The sequence below is a fragment of the Peromyscus maniculatus genome, chromosome 18 (assembly GCF_049852395.1).
Source record: "Peromyscus maniculatus bairdii isolate BWxNUB_F1_BW_parent chromosome 18, HU_Pman_BW_mat_3.1, whole genome shotgun sequence".
NCBI classification, from domain to species: Eukaryota; Metazoa; Chordata; class Mammalia; order Rodentia; family Cricetidae; genus Peromyscus; species Peromyscus maniculatus.
In genome coordinates, this window is record NC_134869.1 from 21907004 (window position 1) to 21918501 (window position 11498).

At 45.1% G+C, this 11498-nt stretch overlaps 1 long non-coding RNA gene across 1 annotated transcript; it reads right to left on the bottom strand.

The window, feature by feature from the left end:
• Nucleotides 1-6701: 6701 nt before the first annotated feature.
• LOC143269432 (uncharacterized) lies at nt 6702-7761 on the bottom strand. The gene is made up of 2 exons (XR_013045851.1): nt 7586-7761; nt 6702-6949 (listed from the first exon to the last, which is right to left on the bottom strand). It is a non-coding gene; the product is annotated as an uncharacterized LOC143269432 (long non-coding RNA).
• Nucleotides 7762-11498: the final 3737 nt, after the last annotated feature.

An 11498-nucleotide genomic window follows, 5' to 3' on the forward strand; every position in this document is an offset into this window, starting at 1 on the left:
CCACTCTCTTGTCATGATTATAGAGGTCCATCGCAAAGGCATTTTTCTCCGAGGTCTTAACGTTTGTAAGCTACATGAATGTCACTTGCACACTGGTCACGCAGAGAAACGCACTGGGTGAGGGATATGAAGGTGACGTGTGTCCCATTAGGTGTCAGAAGGAACAGGAGTGAGGCTGTGAGGCTTTTAGTTTTTTCAACTCAAGTTAAAAACGTGGACACATGCAGGAGCTTAATCTCCTGAGAGGAGGATGAGACAGAGGTGCCCTCTTCCAAAAGTGACGCTGCCCAAAGGATCCCGAGCCTCTGCTTCTGGGGAAGTGAAGATGGAAATGGCCCTCTCTGGCCCACCTTTGACAAACAATTATTGGGCCCTGTGGATTCGGTCCATTAGGAAATCCTGGGGCAGGTGACCTATAGTCTTAAAGGACAGGCTAAGTCGCAGCGCAGAGATCTGTTGCTTTATGCTTTCATCACCTGCAAGATTTCAGACAAACCCCTAAGCTGGAACTCAACGACAGGTATGTAGATGGACTTCTCTCCAGTGGAAGCGCTGGGTTCTGGAGGCCCTGTGTTTTCAGAGCAAGGGAAATGGAGGGGTGTGGTGCAGGTTGGTAACCATACCTGAGGGACAGAGATGAGCTGCTGCTGCTGCTAATTTGGGGGTTGTGGAGGATTTAAAAAAAAAATTCATGGTGGAAATTGAAAGCAGAAATATGAGTTCTGCTTTACAGTTAAATGAACTGGGTTGGGGGAGGGACCGTAATACCTGTAAACATGTTAACATGGGGAATAAATTAAAGCAATTTAAATTGCTTAAAGTCAGTCATGCCCTTAAGTCAGTAGTTCCAAACAAATTTGAAGGTTTTGTTGTTTGTTATAATCATAAGATTACATTATTCTGACATTTCTTTATCAATGACCCAGAAATACACCACTAAACATGCCAGGTATTTAATGATACAAATGATATTCATACACTTATTAGCAGGGTATTTGTGAGAATGTAGATTTTGTTTCCTGAGATGGTCTTGTGTGTAGCCCAGGCTGGCCACCAATCTAGGTCTTCCTGCCTCAGCCTGCAGAATGCAGGGATCACAGATGTATGCCAACCCCCACCCCCACCCCCACCCCATACTAGGAGTTCAGATTCTTTGTGTTTCTACAAAATAATGGGTCTCATTATGACATTTTCTTCATACATATATTTCATCTAGTGCTTTTTCTAAAAGGCCCCTCGTTATCAAGTTGAATTTGAACACGATACTTCATTGTAGTTTAAAGTGGGTCTCATCCTGTTGCTGCTGCTGCTGCTGCTGCTGTTGCTGGCCAGTATGTCTATCATTTGGTAACTCCTCTGGAGCTGCTTAACTGGTAAGGCTTTGAACCCGGCCAGACTCTTCAGACCTAAGGCAAACAGGACGACCCTCCAGATAGTTCAGGTCTATCCTGAGGACCTAAAATTTCTTCATCATAAATGAAATATGGAGAGAACTGTTTTCGATGTTGCTATCAGACTTCCTGCTACTTGAAAAATTAGAAGACACGAACAAACCGCGTTTCAGAAGTCAGGTGGTGTCTGGCCTTGTGAGGCATGCAAATCTCAGACCCAGCACCCAGCTGCTTCCTGTGGCTCTGCCCTTCCATTCCCCAATTGAGCAGTGCCTGTGTCTGCCACACAGGAGCTGCTCGGTAGTTCCTGCTCGCTGCTGCTTCTGGCCAGTGTTTGGCTTTAGCTGTTTCGACAAAAAAACACTTGAGTGTCTGTTGCTCTTTGTATTTGCAGGTCATTTATACCAGGTTTTTTTAATTTTTTTTCTTTTAAGAGTGGTATAGTTTAAAAGGTTACACTTCCTGAATTTTTAAAAAGCCATTCATTGGAGATCCTCTTAAGAAAAGATGACTATTAAAATGAATTCATAGTTTAGATTAACATTAATTTTGCGCAATGTTATTTTACAAGTTTTAAGCCTTTTCTCCAACATTGAAGTTCTGTCTTGCTTTGTGATCCTACAAGCCTGGACATGTTAAATGTTTTGTTTTGAGACAGGATGTCTTGTAGCTCAAGGCTGGCCTTGAACTTGCTATGTAGCCAAGGAAGACCTGGAATTCCTGATCCTCCTGTCTCTTAACCAGAGATTACAATTATGCATCTTGAAGCCTGGTTTGACATGGGTTACAGGAAAAGCTGTCCTAGGATGTTACTGTCTTTTTTGTCATCTTTACTTTTGAGATATTTCTGTAATTACAGGCTGGAAAGGCCACTGGAAAGTGGCTCTTTGTTAGAATTGCGTATGAGGATCCTTTATGTCACTGTAACTCACACTTCACAGGTCACTTTGTTTTTTGAGAAGAAGGCCCCACTCTGTATCCTTTACTGGCCTGGAGCTCAATATGTAGACCAGGCTGGCCTAGAACTCAAGAGATCTGTTTGCCTCTGCCTCCCAAATGCTGGGATGAAGGGCATGCGCCACCACACCTGGCTATTAATTTTGGTTTTGTGTGGGCGTTGAGTATTGTGGGATTGAGCTTCAGATCCCAAGAAAGGAAGCAGTGGTCCTGATGTCCATGTTCAATGATTAAAGGTTTCTGGCTCTGCCTCAACTTTAGAACTAAATACCCAAGCTGCTTCACTCTCCCCTGTGGTTTATTAAACATTTTTGGACTTCTTCCTCTTTACAAATTATGCATGTGAAAGTTCAAAGAAACTTCCTTGGTGCCTTTCGATTTCAGGTGATGTTGTTTTTTGTAAGCTTAGTGGATTGAATTGGCCAGTGGTTTAGGAAGCATCAGCACCTGAAACTGCAAAGATTTAATTACCTGACAGCATGCAGAGCCCAGATGCATCTGTCTTCCCAGTGAAACCTTTCCATGCAGACTCTGTCAATCTACTTCATTTATTTTTGTGTTTGAAATGTAACCGGATTCAAAAATCTGTTAGAATAAAATGGCTTGTTACACATTCAGCTGAGCTGCGTCACAGGCTTGCAGCCAGGATTTGAGACTTGGGTAAGCCAGAGACATCCACCTTAGTAGTAATAATTTCTGGTTGTATCTTTAGTTTATACTTAGGTGAAAAATATTGCTAAGGTGTTGCATTTTGTTTTTGAAGGGATCCTAAGTAAGTAAGTCTGTTAGCAGTGAGGGCTAATACCTTTTTTTCCAAACCATTTGTGGAATAGTAACACCAGTTACTATTTTGTGTTTTGACTGCAGTTTTAGCTTGCCTTACTAACTTACTTTATTGCTTAGGTTGTGAAACAGGAATTAAAAAAAAAAAAAAAAACAAGATAAGCCTTCCATCATAGAATCGTATTTGCTTTTTTTTTTTTTTTTTTTTTTGAAAGGTTCCAGTCCATCTTGTTAGATAATCTTAAGGAACGTTATGAGGTTCGATTTCTGATACCCATGAGCCTTTGTGCTACCTGTTACAGTTACCCAAGTGTTCATTTGGGAACTTGTGTGGTCATGGGGAATACTGATGTCAAAGGGTGATTTGAATCACCTAAGGGACGTGTAAAAGTTTAGTGACATTTCCTTGCAGTGGTCAGATGTGTTTCTTGAGCACAGAATTGTGTGCACGACAATCTTAGCAGTTTGTAGGGAGTACAATTCACAAGCAGAGGCAAAATCTGCAAGCACGGTTTCAATGTGTAGTTTAAAGTCACATTACAGGTCATGGGCCTTTATAGATGCCATAAAGAGACCATATATCTTTTGTTCTTTGGTATTTTGAAAAAGTACCTTTTAAAAGTTCTTTATGAAAAACTAACAATTAACATCATCTCTTCTACCCTTAGATAGTAAGGGCTATGTGTGACCCTATTCTTGGTAGTACAGGGTTGATTAATTAGAGACCAGACTTACAATATCAGAATAAGGACCATCAGGCGGGAAGGAACAGTTGAGTGAGCTGGGTTCCTGTATTTGGAGACCAGCCTCAAATTGACATTGACGGAAGACACTCACTGAGGCTTTGTCTTTAGTGAGTCTTTAGATGGCTGCCTCCTAACATGTCATTCTTGAGTATATTTTTGTAATTTTCATGTGTGCTAAAGGTGGGGGGCTGGGTGTGGTAGTATACACCCAGTCATAGCACTGGGAGGCAGAGGCAGGCGGGTCTCTAAATTGAGGCCAGCCTGCTTTACATAGCCAGTTCCAGGTCAACAAGGACTATACAGTGAGACCTTGTTTCAAAACCACAGAAACCAAACCTGTGTCATAATCTCCGTAAGCAAACATAAACTGAACATTTTATTGATGAGTCTATGATCAGCATATTCTTCAGATCATTTCTCTAGATTCTTAGCAAAGCAGATGAGTGTTCACTTTCCCACGGACAGCTTTGTATTCTGACAACTGTCCCTTTAAGTGGCAAGTCATTCAGTGAGCTGTTGGAACAATACGATGGGAGTCACCTCACATAATTTTAGCTTATTTGCATATGTCATTGTTTATATAAAAAAAAGAATTAGTCATTGTTCAGTCAACAGATACCCAGAATGGTTACTGCCAATTCAAAGCCGATCCATCTATTCAATTTTGTATCGCAAAGACTGTCAGGGTAAGAAACATTGGTAGGAAAACTGACATAATGACGTCATAAAGCAGTCACATGGGAACCAGAAGTCTCTGTACCTTTTCCCTTTTGATCTAAGCCATGCCTACATTTTTGGACAGAAAAATGATGAGCAAATGGACTATTTGAGAAGATTCCATAAATGGACATAAGGGTCAATTGGTTGGACATGACAGTTACACCATGAACCGGATGGGATTTATTTTATGGTTCTCATTCAGGGCAATTTTGTACTCTTAGGTCAACAAACTAAAAAATTTGTACTCAGCCTTCTCATGACCAATGCACACACTGTCGTTTGCTCTGTCACCAACTGGGTCAGACTGACAGGTAGGCCGGTAATCTTTATTTTTCATTTTCTGGGTAGAAAGCCAAGAGAACTTAATTAGCCCAGTTGCCCAAAAAGCTAGTAAACAGCCAGTATGTAATTTGAAATCAGACCTTTCTGACCCCGGAACCAAGCTCATAGCCATTGGGATATTGCCTGGTATGGCTGGCTTGTTCTGTTGCACATGGGTGGACTGTGTGATAGAACTTCTCATGCCTGGTTGGCCATCTCTGGTCATTCTTCAGGAGCTAAAACTGTTTACAATGAGGCCTCTCCTTCTTGGACACTTGGCATTTGGTGCAAAGGATACCAGTGTTGGATACCCATGAGTGGGTGGTTGGTTCCAGCCTCTGGCTTTGAGCTGTCTCTTAACCTCTTCAAGTCATTCTATATACAAAAATGAGGAGGCCTGTTGTCCAGGCCAAATAAACAAGTGAAACCCACGCAGCAGGATGCTGTAAGTACAATGTTTGAAGTTTGAGTTCTTTATCATGGATGCCAACTAAATTATAGCAAGTTTGGTTTTCCCATCAAATGGTCCATTAGAACATGATTGTGCTTATGAGTTTCTCAAAGCCCACTTAGACAGGACCTGAAAGAAGCAGACTTGTGTTTTCAAAGTAATAGAAGGAAGAAAATGAGTTGCTCCCCTTTTTGGAAGACTGGACCTCCATCCAGATAGCCCAGGCCTTGATCTTCACCTCACAGACTTTTCTAAGCTAGATTTTTTATCGCGGCTCAGAGCTAATTTTTCAGTTAAAAAGGTGAGACACTTTCAGATCCCCTGGCTAAATTGGATGCGTGTTAAGTGGAGAGATGGAGTCCTTCTACTCAGTGTGTGTAACAGTGTTATCCTTGTGGAAGCTGTTTGCATCCATGCTTGGCCCTCAGTGGTCCTCGCCATGTGGAGGGAGGAAGGAGGAAGTTGATGTTTTCCAGGCTTTGCAATCCTTCCAGATATTCGTATTCGACTGCATTTATTTTATTTTATTTTTTTTTAACAGACAGAACAGTGGCTCTCAATCGCTGAAAGCAGCCTTTTTGCTAATTGAGCTGCTTGGGGTTGGGTGTCTTCTCATGTAACCCAAGTGCAACGTTGGCCTGAGTCACCACTGGTGTCACCGATTTCTCCTGGTCAGTCAGGAATGAGTCATTGACTTGTGGGCTCTTCTGGACTCAACTCCAGTGCCTCCTGCTCAGTGAAGAGAGCCTCACTGAGGACTCGTATGTCAGGCCTGTGTGTCAGTACCACACATGGGCAGGCCTTGAGTAGACAGCTCAGCCAAGTTTGTGTTGATTTATTTTGCAATAATGTGGGGAAAAAGGCCTCACTCCCCACCTGCCTAAATGAGGCCTTTTACTTAGTAGGCCGGTAAGCAGCCAGTGAGTTAATATCTTTTTACTTTTATTTCTTAGATTTTGAGACGGGGTCTTACTGCTACCCTAACTGTCCTTGAATTCACCTTAGCCCAGGCAGACCTCGAACTCAGATCTTCCTCAGCCTCCTGAACATCTGGGGTTATAGGTTTTGTCATCAGGCCTGAGAAGGGTTTTTGTTTGTTTGATCATTTTGTTTGGTTTTTGAGACAGGATCTGACTGTGTAGCTCTGGTTTGCCTGGAACTCACTGTGTAGACCAGGCTTGCCTCTGCTTCCTGAGTGCTGGGATTAAAGGTACCAACCACACTTGGCTGTGGGGTGCATTTTAAGAGAGCACTAAGAGATTTAAAGACAAAGAGGCTCCTTCCTTCTTTGCCCTTTCAGAATGTTGCTTCTGCCTTTAAGGGGAAACAAAATTATATAAGTTGTACTTTCTTGTTTTTAATCGTTAAATTTCTTACTTATTTGTGTTGTGTGTTGGTGTGTTTGTGGCACACATGCAGAGGTCAAAGGGCAACTTTAGGGAGTCCTTTCTCTCTCCACCAAGTGGGTTCCAGGGTCTTCAGGCTTGGTGGCAGGATCCTTTACTTCCTGAGCAAACTCACCAGGTTGTGTTGCTTCTTAGAGCCCCAGCATGGCTCCAGGGTTATGAATCAGCTGTGTCCTATGATGGGTAAGATAGAAGTACAGACTATGAGTTTGGAAGTAAATAGAAAAAAGTTAGCTGGCCAGTGTTATTAGAAGTTGTCCTTTGAAATAGCAGTTATGGTTAAAGAATTAAGGATGGGCCACTTAATATAAAACAAGATGCATATCACGTTGCTCCTAACCCCAAGATTCTTGGTTTTTCCCCCATTACGCTGTAAGTTTGTGAATTCTAAGTTCTGGATATTTTCAGATTTTTAAGATCTAACTGGCATATTATCCTCCTATGACTTGGACCTTTTGCATTCATTGAAAATATATTGAGTCCCTAAGTGCCAAGTATTATACTAAACACTGGGGATATTCAAATAGTCACTATCACTATCCATCCCTGCTTTCAGACCAAGGATGGCCAGCCTTGGTAGTGCACACCTTTAATCCTAGCACTCTGGAGGCAGGGGCTGGTGGATGGACCTGTGTGAGTTCAAGGTCTGCGAAGCAAGTTCCAGGACCGCCAGAGCTGTATAACAGAAGAGACCCTGTCTCAACCAAACCAAAAGGCAAGACCGAGAAAGCCATGACAAGAGGGAGCTGGGTTGGGAGCCGAGGAGGAGGAGAGAGAAGAGAGATGCCCGCCGAATTGCAGAATCTGTACCTGAGCTGCCACATGCTGAGGGGAGACCGTCCAGAGGACACAGTTACAACACGACCGTCCCAGAAAGCTTTCCCGGAGGTCGGACACTGGAACCACGGTCTGAAAGCTACCGGTGCTTCGGGGGGGAGAAAGCAAGCAATAGGCACCAGCAGAACCTGCTGAAGGTGCTGGCAAATAGGGAATATAAGAGAAGGAAAATTGAAGGAGCCAGGCCCATCGTGGGGCTGCCATGGCTGGAGCGATCGTATCATTTGACAGAATTATTTATTAGCCAAACCGGGACTCTCAAGAGTCAAAGAGGGGCCTGTTAGCAATTAAAGACTACACACATTGGCCAGGGACTATGGCCACTCTCCTTTCGTAGGCTGTAGGCCGTGTCCACAGCATTAACTTTTAAGAGCCGATAATCAACATCATGTTGCCTTCCTGAGAACGTGTCAAGGGCATACCACACCTTAGCAGGTCCGGAATAGACCCAGAAATAATTCCAAGGGGGGCTTTCTGGGGACTGATTTGTCCTGGGGCAGGTCATTGGCTCTCAAACATTTTTAAGGTTTATTGAGGGGGAAAAGATGGTTCTTAGCTTTAACTGCTAGATCGATCAGTCATTTTAACATCACCGTCCTGCCTTGGGAAACAGCATAGTGTTGTGGGTGCCTGATGCTGACAGATGGTTGGGATCCACCACGTTGGGTTCTGGGAACTGAACCTGGGTTCTCTTCGAGAGCACTGATACTTCCAACTCCTAAGGCATCTAACTCTCCAGCTCCAATCAAGGTGGTTCATTTTAATTAGGCGCTTTTTGGTTTGTTTGTTTTCCAGAAAGGGTCTCATGGACCCTCTGTGTAGCTGAGGATGGCCTTGAACTTCAGTGCTGATCTTCTGCCTCTGATTTCCCAGTGCTAGGTTTTCAGGCATGTACCACTGTGCTGGGATACAACCCCAGCACTTCCTGCATTCCAGGCAAGCTCTCAACGTTTGAAATAACCATATTCTAAATTCCTATTTCTTAGTGCTAAGTATATACCTTTTTAAGGTATGGGGCACTTTTCTTTAAAGTGAGAAATCTATATAGATACATGTACAGAGCCCAGGGAGTTTTACACACCTACATAATCCACACCCTTATCAAAAGAGTGAGCGTCTCTACCCTTCTTCCCTCTGGGAGACTTACAATCTGATTAAGACGCATGACTGGGGAGTCAAGCCTCCAATTGGAAAGGAGCCGTTTTGCTTCTTGTCAAATTTTATTTTTTTGCTTCTGAAACATGTGGCAATTCCATCCACCCCAAACACACAAACTAAGTCTCTGCCAGAAGAAACCCTGGCCTTTCAACGAGTCATGATTTAGTGGCCACTCATGTGGCGGCCCCTCCCAGGTTCGCTGTGTCTCAGACCTCTAGAGGAGTCCTAGGCTCTGACTCACGAACCCCTTCCCTGACTCACGGGCTTACTAACGATTGCTTATTTATTAGTCGGCTGAAACCTAAGTGTCTTGGTCAACCCCAAAAGATTGTGATGTTGCCACATTTTCATAGTGCTTCTCCACACACACACACACACACACCCCTTTTGTCGGGCTATTTTTAATTTTCCTTTTGTAGACACCATTTCGTGAAGCCCAGGCTGTAGTGGAGGAGACCTTAAACTTGGGTTGTACCACCACACCAAGTTTATGCAGTGCTGGTGTTTGTGTGCGCCAGGCAGGATCCCTACCAGCTGATCTCTCTCCGAAGCCTCCCCGCTGCAACCCCCCCCCCCCACTTGTGAGCTTCTGCTTGCTACATCGACGATGAGGCAGTGGTGTCAGGCTTGTGTGTGTGTGTGTGTGTGTGTGTAGCCATGTCCTTGCCCGGAGGATTTCCCCTCGTGTCAAAATTCTCACCACTGGTTGCTAGAGCCGTCAGAATACCGACTCAAGTCACCGCCTTGAACGGTTGTGAAACTGACTCAGTGCCGGGCTTGTGTGGTGGCACAGTCCTTGAAGATCTGTGACACAGATAAAGACTTGCCCTGAGAGCCCTTGGTAAGAGTGGGATCTCTCGAGGGGCAGGGAAAGGCCACGGCTCCCCGGTGATGGGAAAGCTACCATACTGCTCAGTTGGCGCCCGCTCCAGATCTTGATTGACCTTTTCCTAACAGGGTGGACAGTGTTGGCCTGCCACAGCAAGGGTGGCCTGTGACGTCGGGGAGTTCATCACAGACACGTTTTTTTTCTCAATGCAATAATATGAATATTTTCAGTACTGGTACCCGCCTCACCCCCACCCCTCCTGCAGCTCCGTTTTTAGAAAGAACCGGCAGGTCAGTGCAGATGGGGGTATGGTTCAAGTTGGGTTTCACCAGTGAGAGAGAGCCCAGCCAATAATCTGATCCCGGGGCTGGAGTGAAGAAGGCCCGGTAGACCAACTACTTGCAGAAGACCTGGGTTTGCTTCCTGACACCCACAGTGTAGCTAACCACCACCTAAAACACCAGTTCCAAGGCATTTGGCCTCTGAGGACACCAGGGACACGTGTGATGCCTATACATACGTGCAGGCAAAACATTCATATACAAGCTGGGCGGTGGTGGCGCGCGCCTTTAATCCCAGCACTCGGGAGGCAGAGCCAGGCGGATCTCTGTGAGTTCGAGGCCAGCCTGGGCTACCAAGTGAGTTCCAGGACAGGCACCAAAACTGCATGGAGAAACCCTGTCTCGAAAAACCTTTCCTCTTTCTGTTTTGTTTTCTAAGATTTATTCTATCATTTTTAATTACGGGTGTGGGCCTGGGTACCTGAGTGCCTGTGCCAGAGGGTTTTGGAGCCCTTGGAGTTAGAGTGAATGATGTGACCCTCCTGATGTGGGTGCTTGGAATCAAACTCCGTTTCTCTGTAAGAGTAGCAAGTGCTCTTAACCACTGAGCATCTCCAGACCACGGTCTTGCTTTGGGTGGTTTTGTTTTTCCCTCCCTTTTGAGACTAAGTCTTGTAGCTCAAGCTGGCCTCAGAATCACTGTACCGCTGAGCCTGACCTTGAACTAACGATCCGGCCTCCACCTCCCTAGCGCTGAGGTTCTGTGTGTGTGTACCACTAACCCCGGCTTGTGTGGTGCTGGGGTGGGGCCCTGCAGACTGAGGGAACCCTAGTCAAGCACACCACCAACTGGCTTTCATTCCTAGTCCTTGGTTTTAAGAATAAATTTCACATCTTCAGCACAGGAAGTGGTGGTGTGATTTTTAAAAGCAGGCTTATTGCGTGTGTGTGTATGCGTTTGTGCCCATGCGAGCGTGTTTGACCCCAAATGGGTGTGTCTGTCAGTGGTAACCTGCGGGAATCGGTTTTCTGTTTCCATACCATGTGGGGGGTCTGGGATTTGAACTCAGGCTATCAGTCTTGGTGGCAATTAGTCTCTGAGCCCTCTCGACAGCCCTATGTGCTGTTTCCTTCTGGCCTACCTCGAGTCTCTGACCTACACGTTCCAGGTGCAGAGCCTTCCTGCTCTGAGGCTGCCAGGAATGTGCTAACGCACATCTGCCTTCCCTCCATGACTCCTCACGGGCGGGCAAGACGAGGTAGTTGGTCATTCTAGTCGCTTGTCCAGAATCCTTATTTAACCCCCACCCCCAGCTCAGTCACCAGCTAACCCTGATCACTGGAAGCATCACTTTGCTCTCCCTACCCCTCCCTGTGTCACAATCAGGGCCTGGCTAGAGCCCAGCATGGCCTTGAACTAGCGACACTCCTGCTTAAGCCTCCTTAGTGCTGAGATTACAGGTGTGAACCACCACGCCTGTCTACGGTCATTTGATTCTTCTTTTTTAAAAAAAAGTGTGTGTGCTCTGTGTGTGTGCAATGTATGTGTGTATGTGTAATGTATATGTGTATGTTTGTGTAGTGTGTGTGTGTGTGTGTGTGTGTGTGTGTGTGAGAG